The sequence below is a fragment of the Vigna umbellata genome, chromosome 4, assembly GCF_029865625.1.
Source record: "Vigna umbellata cultivar VRB3 chromosome 4, Vumbellata_1.0, whole genome shotgun sequence".
Taxonomy (NCBI): Eukaryota; Viridiplantae; Streptophyta; class Magnoliopsida; order Fabales; family Fabaceae; genus Vigna; species Vigna umbellata.
Window position 1 is genome coordinate 17,162,569 of NC_142168.1, and position 13,559 is coordinate 17,176,127.

At 35.6% G+C, this 13,559-nt stretch overlaps 1 long non-coding RNA gene across 1 annotated transcript; it reads right to left on the reverse strand.

The window, feature by feature from the left end:
- Positions 1-12,126: 12,126 nt before the first annotated feature.
- On the reverse strand, positions 12,127-13,195 carry LOC148199373 (uncharacterized). Its single transcript, XR_015785604.1, has 4 exons — positions 13,049-13,195; positions 12,638-12,741; positions 12,451-12,541; positions 12,127-12,366 (listed from the first exon to the last, which is right to left on the reverse strand). It is a non-coding gene; the product is annotated as an uncharacterized LOC148199373 (long non-coding RNA).
- Positions 13,196-13,559: the final 364 nt, after the last annotated feature.

Here is a 13,559-nt window from a genome sequence, read left to right on the forward strand (position 1 = left end):
AAAAAAAACTGAACTGGAACATTTTCTGTAAATCAAATTGGTTTTATGAAATGCTAATGAGTTTATACTTTTAATTTTTATTATATTATTTTATTTTAATATATTAAAATTCAATAATTAGAATAAAGACCTCATATTATATAAATAAATAAATAAATATATATATATATATATATATATATATATATATATATTAATACAAACTTCATATTTTTAAGTTAAATTTAATCAGGACAAAAAAATATTCATATTTGTGGTAAAATTTGTGATGAATAGGAAATTTATATTATATTATATCTATATTATATTATATAAATATTATATATAGGAAATTTATTTATTATATTATATCTATATTATATTATATAAATATTATATACAGAGTATTTTTTATTTTGATGTACACAATTTTTTTCAAGTTTATACTTTACTAAGTAATCGCTTATCAATTTTATTTTTAAGTGATTTTTTTCTATTTTAATTCAAATTTTATTAAAATTTAATTATTTTTTAACTAAAATAATTATTTATTATAAAATATTACATATAAAACTAATAAAACATATTTATATTTATTTTTATAATTTTACTTTATTTTTTTTATTATCATAAAAAAGTAAACACATGTGTGCATGTTTTTACATTAGTATTTTTAATGAATATTTGTAACATTCCATTTAATAATATAAAATTATTAAATAAAACATATTATAATAATTGATAAATCTAAAAATAGATAGATTTGATATGTAAGAAATTAATACAATTATCTTTCAAAAAATAACTATAATAAGAAAATATATACAAACTAAATATAGATAACATTGTTTTAAAACAACAAACTCATGTAAAAAATAACTATTAGGAATATAAGAACTACTCAGCAACTTCTCCTCTCTTTCCATTAGAGACGTATCATTACCTAATCCTCATTTGTTAATATTGTGAAGTGATCATTGCAAAAAAAACAAATAAAACACAAAAAGGAACAACATGGTAAGTTAGTGTTCAAAACAACTATACTAAGACAATGAAATCATATCAAATATAAACTAAGCATGGATTAAATACAATAAATCATATATACACACAAATAGTAGACATTAAACTCAATTATCCAGATACATGTCATTGACATTAGAATTCACTAGAGGCGTGCACTTGTAATAATATTTATGTTCTGTAGAGCCATAGATAAATGAGTTATCACCCTACTACTCAAAAGGTTAATCTCCTTCGCATCAAGGACCAAACAAGTCCAATGACTAGGACTTCATGTGACTTTTACCATATAATTCATCATACTCTGCATGAGTATGACTGGTTATTAGAATTCAAGATACCTCCTTATTGAATCTCATACGTCAATGCATATACTAAAGTTACCACCACCAAGAATTTCTCCTTAAAATTCCTTAAATAACATCATCATTATAAGGCTCACAATAACATTTTCACATCAATTAAACACAATCATAATCATAAACATACATAAGATCCATTATAGATCTTTCTCGAACAGCAAAAGAAGAAAACAAATCTAACAGAAAAACTAGTACTCAAAAGTGGCACTTAGCACCTGACCTCTACAAAGAGTGTCACTCAGTAGAGTTATCAAAACATGTAACCTAGCTCGACTCGGCCCAGCCTGTTGGTCACTTAGTGAGCCAACCTAACCCGGCTCACCTATTAACGAGCTGAAAAAATTTGACCTATGGTGGGTCGGGTTGGCCTGCGGGTTACAACCCATTTTGCAGCACTAGCGCTCAGTGTCATTCTTCTGGCAAAAGGTTAAGCTCAGTGTCCTAGAGCTAAAATGCCCCAGACATGTAGTACAAAAATGGCGCTCAATAGTGTCCTTTTGTCGCTCAGCACTAAGACATTCGCAAAATAGGACGCTTAGTTCAGATGGACGCTTAGTGGTCTAGAGTTAAAATGCTCTCAAACTTACACAACGAAGTTGACATTCAGTGTTAGTCATTACCGCTCAACATTGTATCAGATATCAACAATTGTATTTTGTATTTTTGAGAGAATCTAAACATGTTATATTCATCAAATTGGGCTTCTTTCTTAATGCATTGGTTCAAAATAGTTTTAAAAATAGAAACTCATATCAATTTGCTCAATTGTTTATATTATAAATTCTCTTAATCTCACAAAACCAAGTCCAAACTAATAAAAATTCATGAATCAAACATTGAAATCATACAAGTCAAATTAGTCATGCTCACCACAAATCCAATTCATCAAAAATAGCTAAAGTTCATTTCCAACATGAAATCGATCATCAACATGCATTTATTAAGTTAGTAAGAACACTACAAAAGAATTAAAGACTAGCTTCCTTTACCTTGACAAAGCTGCTCACAAACCCAAAAGGCAAAAATGCCTAATAATGTAAGCACTAGTGCATAATTGGCTTTTAACGTCACCCGTTAGACGTCGGACCCCAAAACAACCGACGTAAATTATTGACCGGTGGCATTTTCGTAAATAAGTGTGCATATAGACGTCCATTGGGGAGGGTCCCTAACGTCTATAATATTATAGACGTCGGGGCCCCGCCCAACAAACGTCTAAGTGACTGAAATAATTAATTTCTCACCTACCTGTCAGGCATATAGACACGTCCGTTTGGAGGGGTCCCGACGTCTTTAATATCATAGACGTCGGGGACCCTCCCCAACAGACGTCTATTTGCATGACAAGATAGGTGAAACGTTCACAGAGACATCGGGCTCCCCCAAACCGACGCCTATAAACCCCGCGAAAATGAATTTATAAATAATAAAGACGTCATATTAGTGAAGTCCCCAACGTCTATACTATAATAGAAGTCGGACCCCCTAAGCACCCGACGTTTATATGTTGTTTAACTGCACCCGCGAACCCGCGAGGTGTTACGCTCATTGTTCATCATCTTCCTCGCGTTTTCTGTCTGCAGCATTGCATTCCAGGTGTGTTTTCGCTCTAATATGGATCGTTTAAATTTTCTTTTACTCCGATTAAATTACTCTTTGATGAAAAATCTTCCATTTGAATCGATTAAAATTTGTTTTCGTTGCGTTTTGATGTAGTTTTTGGCTTGTGCGTGGGCGGCGTTTTGGACTCTTTTTGGCCTACGTTTTTGTCCGTGCATTACTCCATTTCCCTCAATTGTTACTTTAATCTGCTAAAAATATTAGCTTTTTTTGTTTAAAACTTTTTTTCTATGCATGTTATTGGCTTTTGTGCATGCATGTTATTCGGTTTTACGTATGCATGTTTTTGGCTTTTAGGTATGCATGTGTTATTGGGTTTTAAACATGCATGCGCTTGTGATAGTTGTGTAATTATAATTGGCATGTTAGATTATAAGTATGAAATGATTGAGTGAAACTTAGTTCCCGTTTGAAATTTAACACAAACGATTAATCTTTTAATCGTTTGTATTAAATTTTGAATTGTCCGATTGGACAGTTTGGGAAAATTATTTTTCATAATTTGCTATAACATGTACGTTGGAATTTATGGATAAGATTGATAAAATTTCGGTTCAGTATTTGTGTTGTTCTCCGGATGCATATTTGATTGTGGTCATCCTTGACTACTCTCATTTCATGTATTTCGGAGTAAAAGAAATATTTAATACATATTTAAAATAAAATTACAAAATATATATATATATATATAATATAATATAATATAAAGTAAAATTAAAATTTAATTTTAATTAAATTTAACCTAATAAAATATAATTTTATTTTATTTTTAATTAATTTAATTAAAAAATATATAAATTATTTGTTTTTTAATTTTTCGCGGGTAGCGGGTACCCACGGGGCGGGTAGTATACTACCCGTACCCGACCCGTTTAAAAGCGGGTATTAAAATACCCGCTACCCGTTACCCGTGGGTAGTAACTATCCGCGGATAGTTACTACTCGCCGGGGATTTTACCCTCGGATACCCGTGCTCGCGGGTAAAATTGTCATCCCTAGACACACTACTGATGAAGGTAATGATGGTGCACCTGCTAAGGTGATGTGGTATTTGCCTATAATACCTAGGTTCAAATGTATGTTCTCTGTTAAAGAAGATGCGAAGAACCTTAAATGGCACGTTGTCAGAACAAAGTGCATAATCTTCTTCGACACCCAGCTGATTCACCACAATGGAAGAAGATCAATGAAAAATTTCCAGAATTTGGTGCAGATCCAAGAAACTTAACACTTGCACTTGCAACTGATGGTATGAATCCTTATGGGAACTTGAGTAGCAAACACAGTTCATAGCCCGTTATGTTGATGATATACAATCTTTCTCCTTCGTTGTACATGAAGAGAAAATATGTCATGTTGTCCATGATGATATCGGGTCCTAGACAACCTGGAAATGACATTGATGTTTACTTGAAACCTTTAATTGAGATTTGAAATTGTTGTGGGAAGAAGGGGTGGAAGTGTTTGATTCATATGATGAAGACACTTCCGTTTGCGTGCAATGTTGCTTTGCACTATAAATGATTTCCCAGCGTATGGAAACTTGAGCGGTTATAGTGTTAAAGGTCATTTTGCATGTCCCAATTGTGAAGAAAACACTAGTTACATTCAATTGAAGCATGGTCAGAAGACGGTATATACAAGACATCGGAAATTCCTTCCTCGTAATCACCCTTATCGTAGATTGAAAAAAGCATTTAATGGAAGTGTTGAGGATGAGGTTGTGTGCAAACCTCGGAATGGTGAAGAGGTGTACAATAAAGTAAAAAACATTGACATTGTGTTTGGAAAACATCATAAAGTACCTTTGCAAAAAACATTTGGAAGAAACGATCAATATTTTTTAATCTTTCATACTGGTGTAAACTTAATGTTAGATATTGTATTGATGTGATGCACGTTGAAAAAAATGTTTGTGACAATGTCATCGAAACTTTATTAAACGTGAAAGGGAAGAACAAAGATGGAATAAAAGCACGACAAGATTTGGCTGAAATGGGAATCCGATCTAAGTTACATCCACAGATAATAGGAAGACGCACCTATCTTCCCCCAGCCTGTCACACTCTTTCCAAAAAAGAAAAACAAAGTTTTTGTAACTCTTTAAGAAGTGTGAAGGTTCCGCAAGGTTATTCTTCAAATATTAGTAACCTTGTTTCTATTCAAGAGTTAAAGTTAGTTGGTTAAGTATCACGATTGTCATGTATTGATGCAACAATTGTTACCAGTTGTTATTCGAGGCATATTACCTCCTTCTGTTAGGGGCATTCTAACACGTTGGAGTTTGTTCTTTAATGCCATTTGCAAGAAAGTTGTGGACCCTCGAGGGTTAGATCAATTGGAAAATGAAGGAATAAGACTATTATGTGAATTGGAGATGTATTTTCCACCTTCTTTTTCTGATATCATGGTTCATTTGATTGTTCATCTAGTCAGAGAGATTCAAATATGTGGGCCGGTCTTCTTAAGGTGGATGTACCCAGTTGAAAGATACATGAAGATGTTAAAAGGATATGTCAAGAATCAATATCGACCAGAAGCTTCAATCATAGAGCGTTACGTTGCAGAACAAGCCATTGAATTTTGTTCAAGTTATATGCCAAGGTGTGAACCAGTAGGCCTTCCCAAGAGCAGACATGAAGGAAAATGTGAAGGTATGGGTGTTCGAGGTGTGAGAATTCAAAGTGTTAGTAGAAAAGAAGTTGACCAAGCTCATTTGTACATCTTAAACAACACTGTTGATGTGATTCCTTACATTTCTGAACACGTTAATGAAATAAAGGCATCACACCCAAGAATGAGTGAAAAATGGCATCTTAATGAACATGTGAAAACCTTCTTACAATGGTTTAAGAAAAAGATTTATGCGCCACATGTTTTTGAAACTCTGTTGAAGTTATGTCGTGGGCCGAACACAGATGTCATTACATATGGTAGGTACTATATAAACAATATTTCTTTTCAGACAAAGGTAGAAGACGGCAAAAGTATATTTCAAAGCAGTGGTGTTACACTACAAGCTGAGGCTGTGCACTTTGCTAGTTCTAAAGACAAAAACCCAATCACTACATCCATGAGTTATTTTTGAATAATACAAGAAATATGAGAAGTTGATTATGTTAGTTTTAGAGTCCCAGTTTTAAAATGTAAATGGGTTGATATCAATTCTGGTGTCATGACAGATGACTTTGGTTTCACATTGGTAGACTTGAACAAAATGAATTACACTGATGAACCATTTATCATGGCTAGTCAAGCAAGACAAATATTCTACGTAAATGATCCAGCGAATAAAAAATGGTCAGTGGTTTTAGAAGGAAAAACATGCACGGATATGATGATGAAGATTTCTTGATATACTTGACACAACATTTGTTGCATCAAGACCCATTTAAGACTTAATAGGTTGGGATCTGGGAGAAAAATATATCTTAATAGGTTGGGATATTTTTTGTAATGACTTTATATGTAGTTTCATCATATTTGAAGTATTACTAACCTTGTATATATTTTTCAAGTATGTCGGCCACAAACTCAGGATCAGGACAAACCAAACGTGGTCGAGGCGTCACACGATTGCCAGAAGTGACATCCACACGCGTTGATGGGCAGAGGACAGATGTTGAAATTGACCCCAGATCAGGTGTGGCATGAGGGTCAAATGCTGATAGATTTAGGAGTTATCTGGGTAAGTTAGCAAAAAGTCATGTCTCTATCATTCATGCATCTTGGGATGACATCCCGGAGGTCGAGAAAAACCTCTTATGGCAAGATATTCAGGTATGTTTACTTAAAAGAATTGTCATATACTTATTTCTTTTATCTTATTATGTCATTAACATGTTTTTTGTTTTAAACAGCAACATTATGATATTCCAAACACTACACAGATTAGAAAGAAAGTCTTATCGCATATAGAGATAAGATAGAGGGATTTCAAGACAAGGCTCACACGACTATATGTCTTTGGAGACAAACAACATGAAAATCCATGTCAGCATTATACCTTCATAAGTGGGTGTAGTTTCGTGCATCTAGAGAGTCTAAGGAATGGAAGGTATGTTTCTTAACATCTACAAATTTTTCATTGGGTTTTCTTTGCATTTTACACTTATGAATATACATGGTTTCACAGGGTAAAAGGTTAGCCGCCTAAGAAAGGCAAAGACTAAACGATGCACCACACTTGTTATCACGAGGTGGTTATGCAAAACTGCAGAAGAAAATTAGGAAGTCTCGAGCAGATGCCTTGGGGCTTCAGTCCCCGAACCTAGCACCTCCACCTGCTAGGTACGAGCTGTGGAAGGCTGCTCGAACTAAATCTGATGGGAACATGACATCTTCTTTAGCTGCCTTGATCTCACAAAGAATTGTAAGTTCAAATTCTAAACATTGTTTGGTTGTGTATTTATCATAGCATGCCTTCTAAGTAACTTGGTTTTTTTATGTGCAGGATGAGTTGGTTGAGCAGCAGACTCAGGGAACATTTGTTGGCCATGGTAGGGACGACATTCTAACAACGACCATTGGAAAGCCCGAGCACCAAGGACGTGTACGTGGAGTTCCTGGGGCGATAGGTCTTCGTGACTACTTTGGCCCTACACAGAAAAACACTCAATCAATGAGTCAAGAGGCAGTAAGGAAGATGGATCTTCAGTGGGAGGAAAGGCTCAACCAAAGCATTAGATCAATGGAGCAATAATTCATGGAGCAGCTACAAGAACAAAAAAAATTATAAAGAGCGCTTGAAGAGAAGTTGCATTCCATGACGCAGGGCACCATGGGACCCACTGAAACTTCCACACCACCTCGTGTCAGCACTAGAGGATCATGCTCTCCTGTAGAACCTACTCGGTATAGCGATCAGTATGAGCTGTTGGTTGATGGGGATCCCCCACGCATTGTGGATGTCGAACGAGTACTTGATGCAAGGCAAACTATTCATGGCGTTCCCATATTACCTCACCACGTGCGTGTGACGATTGACGAGGTTCGGGATCCCCAGGCTCAGGTTCCTGTACCCACTCTAGAAATTCAGTTTGTGGGGGAGGCCATAGGATCATTTATAGCCTAGCCTAGAGCATTGATCATGTCACGCATTGCTACTCCATAGGTATAATGTCTTTGTTATTAGTATTTCTATGTTAAATTTAAAAATATTTATTCATAACTTTAAAATTTTTATCTTCAGTTCACGCGTCCTCAGAAGCAGTCAATTCATGATAAAGTCATAGATGAAAATGATCAGATTGCTGAAGTGGAGGATGATCCTATATCAAAGCTAATGACAAGATTACCGAGGTTGAAGAGAGCACCAGTAGAACTATACTGGGATTTGAGAGTATTTGGTCTCCTTCCCATGTGCCAATATATATCACATTGACTGATGCATTGGAGGTCATTGGGGGAGACAGGATATTGAATGTTTCCATCATTCAACTATGGTTTATGTAAGATAGTTAATTTTGTCTTCCATATTAGTTTTATTTAGATTCCTAGTTTCTAACAACTTAACTTTGTTGTTTTAGGTACATGGACACAATCATTGTAGACCAAGGTCGATCTTCCATTTACAGATTTGTTGAACCTCAGACCATTCAACCTTCTGGTAACACAGTTGAAAGCAAACAACATTATTTGCAAACATGGATGGATGAGTCACAAAGAAACGTATACCTTGTGTCATACATTGATGGGTAGGTGTTGTTATATGTAAAAGTTCATTAAAGTTTACTTAATTAGTTACTTAACTATTTGTGATTCGTGATAGGTCACACTGGCAGCTGATGGTCATCATTCCCAAATAATGTTAAATTATATGGTTTTGTTCGCTGCAGAGGAAGATGAAAACTGACTTGAGGACCATGCTTCAAGGGTAAGTGTTTCTCCAAAAATGACTTTGAATTTGATGTTCACCTTAAATTTTTATGATAAATATAGTTATATTAATTTTACTTTGTGTTTTCAATCAAAATAGAGTTATTGGTAAAGCCCGAGGTCAACTTGTTAAAATTTTGTATCCAAAGGTTGTAAGTCATTTATACTTCTAATTCTTTTTCGATGTAATTGAATGATCTAAATTCTTGACTATTTAGTTTGTCATTTTAGTGTAACAAGCACGTATATTCATGGGAATGTGTAGTGCCGTCAAAATGGGTTGAAACCCGTGAGCCAACCCGGCTCACCATGGGTTTGAGCTGGGTTGGGTTGGAAAAAAATGCAAATTTTTTTATGCGAGCCAATTTTGACCTGGCTCACACGAGTTGAACCCGTGGTGGGTTATGTTGGCTCACCAACCCATCTATTTTTTTTAATTAAATTAAATTAATTATTCAAATCCTATTTTTTTTATTGAAATCAAATTAATTAAATTAATTATTCAAAATGCACAACCTGTACTTAGTAATAGAGTCTTTTGCGCTGCTGTCTTTCCAAAAGTTCTCTTCTTCAAATAAAACCCTAAGATTATAGATTGAATAATATTATGGAAAATGATACTTGAACAACCTCTTTTGACAACATTTAGACACGGGACAGGTGTCTAAATGGGATTGGTCCACGTGGAAAATCAAAATGAAAATGAAATCTGATGTGGAAAGGGGGTGTGCAGGGTTTTCAAGATCTGCGTTTCAAATTTGAAATTGATTTTGGAAGAATTGTTGAGAGAGAAGCGCGAAGGTTGAGAGGGAGATTGTGACCTAGAGAGAGAGGCCGAGAGAGTTGGAGAAAGGGAGTTCGAGAGAGAGAGTGGTCCGACGGAGTGCTTGCCGGAGTGCCCGCTGGACAACGTTGAAGGGTATCGATTCACGGTCGCCGATATCGGTTCACGGCCGTTACCGATTCACGGCCGCCGCAGCTCCGACGTTGGCCAACGAAGCGAAGACGGAATCGTGTTTCGTCCGGCCCAGCGAAGTAGGGGCGCGTTCAAGGTCTCGCTTCGTCCCACCTCCTTCTGTCCCTGTGCCGGAGTGCCGTCAGAGCATCGCCAGAGTGTGGACTGTTCGGTGGACGAAAAAGAGGGGTTGAAAATCCATGTTATTTTGTTGTTTTTCAAGTTCAGCCTCTTAACCCTGTTTAAGAAAAATCGTAATGAAACAACTTACTCCAAAGTCTAATAGTTTCTGTTTTCTTTTTCTTTCTCAAGGTCGTCATAGGATACAGGAGAGGTGGTTCTGTAAAATGGGTTGTCCTGAAGAAAGGACAAGCAATTCCAAGCCTTATCAGCTTCACTTGATTAGCTTTTGGGGCCTATATCTTTCATGTGGTGTTGTCTCTCTTGTTGCACTCGTTCTGTTTCTGCTGCGAAAGATTCGGCAATACTTCCGCTTCAAAAAAAGGCAAAAGGATATTGCTTCTTCATCCTCAAAACAACCATGAGGCAGTCAGTGTTACCATGTTGTTGTTAACTTGTTTAAATTTATTAGTCAGTCACTGATCCCAGGATATTGGCTTTGTTTGTTCACTTGGCTTATTATTTAATTTATTTAATTTTTCTCTGAATTGTACCAATAAATCAAGTTTGGAACTCAAGTCCTATCGAATTTATTAATGTTTTGTATTGACGTTGGCCCTCATGCTTAGTAAGTAGTTTTATTGTGAACTTTTTGTAAGGAACTCTACCAATATTGTGTGCTCAATTTCTTATATTTCCATAAAAATTTCTTTTGTTATTGATGATTTGAATTATTGCTCTCTGAATATCATATTATTGATCAGAGTTTTGAAAACTACACCTACCATTTAACAAGTTGTTCAAAGTGCTTCAAAATAGGCTGAAAAAAACTGAGCCAGTGCTAGTTGATTAATGATTGTCAGGCACTCTTTGAATTCTTTGTTTCATGGATCAACACTCGTATTATAGTCCTGTTGCAGCAAAAATTAATCTAATAAATGAGGTCTTAGAATCATTTTTGTAGCAGAAATTTTCAACTATAGATATACCATGATGTTTTCCTGGTATCCATTATGCATTCACATTTTATTATTGGGGAGCCAGGGTGTCGAAGGTGAGTGGGAAGCAGAGGTGAGTGGGAGGCAGGGTGTTGAACGTGAGTGGGAGCCAGGTGAATGGGAGGCAGACTCAGGTGAAGTCCAGCAACTTGATTCTCTTCTTTCCCCCTTTTTTTTTTGAAAACGCTGCCAGAAACCCATACTATGAGTGGCTCTTCAGATGGCTAATGGCGGACAGTGGCAGGAAAGCTCGGACCGATTTTAAAAGCCACCACTACTTTTTGGACGCTCGGTCAAATACGGGAGTGCCACACGAACGACCGTTCTAGAAGATGAACGAACGCTCATACCGAACGTTCACAAGGTAAAACAAACTGGTCCAGGTCGAACGCTAACAGTCCCCCAAACGCCAAAACCGAACGCTCAAAAATCACTATCACACAGACCGAACGCTCGAGATTGACTCTGTTTTGATGAGCGCCTCAACACACAATCTGCCGAACGCTATACTGGACCGATCGCTCAAAACCAAACGCTGCAAGGCTGAACGGTAGAACGCTTAAGCACATGGGCCAAGGATGACCGAACGGCGAAGTCGGGTGATCGAGTGCAGGAAGGCTTGAGTCTAATGATTGCCGAACGTCATTGATATTGGTCAAGAAGAACGAACGGTTGCACCTAGTGGGAGAAACCGAACGTCAATAATGATTGGACGATCGTTGAGGACCAGCGGCCGAACGGTTGAGGCTTAGAAATGCCGACCGTCCTAAAGGTTTGGAGAATAAGGATGCACAGCAGCGGACGATCGGTTGGTGAGGATGATAGGTCAGGACAAGCGGTAGAAGCCGAGAATTGCCGAACGTCCTAACGGCTCACAGTTGAGGACGAACGGTCACAGCAACAGTCAAAAGCCGAACGTCCTTTCTTCCTTCTTTTTTTTATTAATTTTTTTTTTATTTTTTTATTTTTTTTCTTTATGATGAAAGTAAATTTATTAATCAACCCGGACGAAATTGAGTGTTGACAATGCCCAAGGAACCATTCTTTGTAAAAATCGTTGTACAGAAACAACATTGGTAGCAAAGACCAAATAAGTGGGGAATTCAGGCAAAGTTTTTGCAGAGATAGTTCAACTTTCAAAATGACATTGATTTTTTAATGAATTTTTTTTAACACTTATTGGACATGCAAATGATCTTCAACCATTGATTATGTCATTTATTGAACATTTCTTTGATGATTTGTAACAAAAAATATGTACATTCAAACCTAATCATCACAATTTCAAATAGTGATAAGAAATCCATAAATGACATTCGTACTATCCATTTTGTAACAACCCTAAATGTTGCAACACTTCATTCCTCCACACAATGTCAACATCCAAAATCCAATCACACACATACTTCTCCCTAACCTCTTGTAGTTCCTCCTACAAAGAAAAAAATGCACACAATATCAATATAATGCCAATGTTCAATCAAAGGGACACACCATGAAAATGTTGATAACTTACACTAGTGTAATTGGATATTGTTTTGCCTTCATATTTCTGAACAACATCCCACAACTCCATAAATTTCAAAAAAATAACTCCACAATCATATCTACATAAAAAAAAGTCCAAAATACAAATAATGAAATGCTACTTATATGAAACAAACAAATATTATAATTAAAAAAAAACAAGATTAAAAACTTACGAGTTCGGTTGGATTGAAGTATGCACGTGTTGAACCTACAAGAACGGTTTGTTGTCTTTGTAACGATTAAACAAATGTCCAAAAAACAATTCAAGATTATGGGCCTGCAAAAAGCCAAAATCAACTTTACTTTCCAAACTACTAAATCAATTTATAAATACAAAGTACACATCAATTCCAAGACTTACAATTACAGTGTCAATGAGATTTAGAACACCTTACAATAATTTTTCTCTCTCTCTCTAAGATAGTTAAAAGCAACAAATAGATCATTCTCTCTAACAATAAACAATTACCATATTCAGAGTTTGAACTGATACCATGATATCAAAATATAATATTGGTTAAGAAATAAGGCATTAAAATTGAGAAATATTGAAATTGTGCACCGAAGATAAACTTGTAGGTTACCTCATGGACCAGGGATCCAATAAATGCAATGAAGCAGCTTTTCGATCAGCAGTAGCATAGTGATACTCTAATGTTTTCCAACATTCATTGACTGCATCTCTATTAGACAGTAAAATCATGTATGACTCTTGGTCGAAGATCAAGAGACATAAAGTTTAAAGATGTTGCATCATTTGAAATGGGTTCCTCAATATAAGGCCTAAGCTCCATGGTGTGAGTATGAGGGGTTTTGATTCCATCTCTAGATAAGCAAACAGAAAAGTATGGGTGAGTTAACGTTTACCACCTATACACAAAGCATATACCATATCAAAATACAATAATTAAAGCATTAAAATTAATATCATTCATCTAAAATTTAAACATGATATCATCATTTAGTTAAGAACACTTGAATATTCTTATCCTTATAATATTAAATAAAGACCTGTTTTACTTCTTAACAATTACTTTTCGATCAGACACTTATACATATAGCACTACTTAAAGTGATACATACATTAAAGGTCTT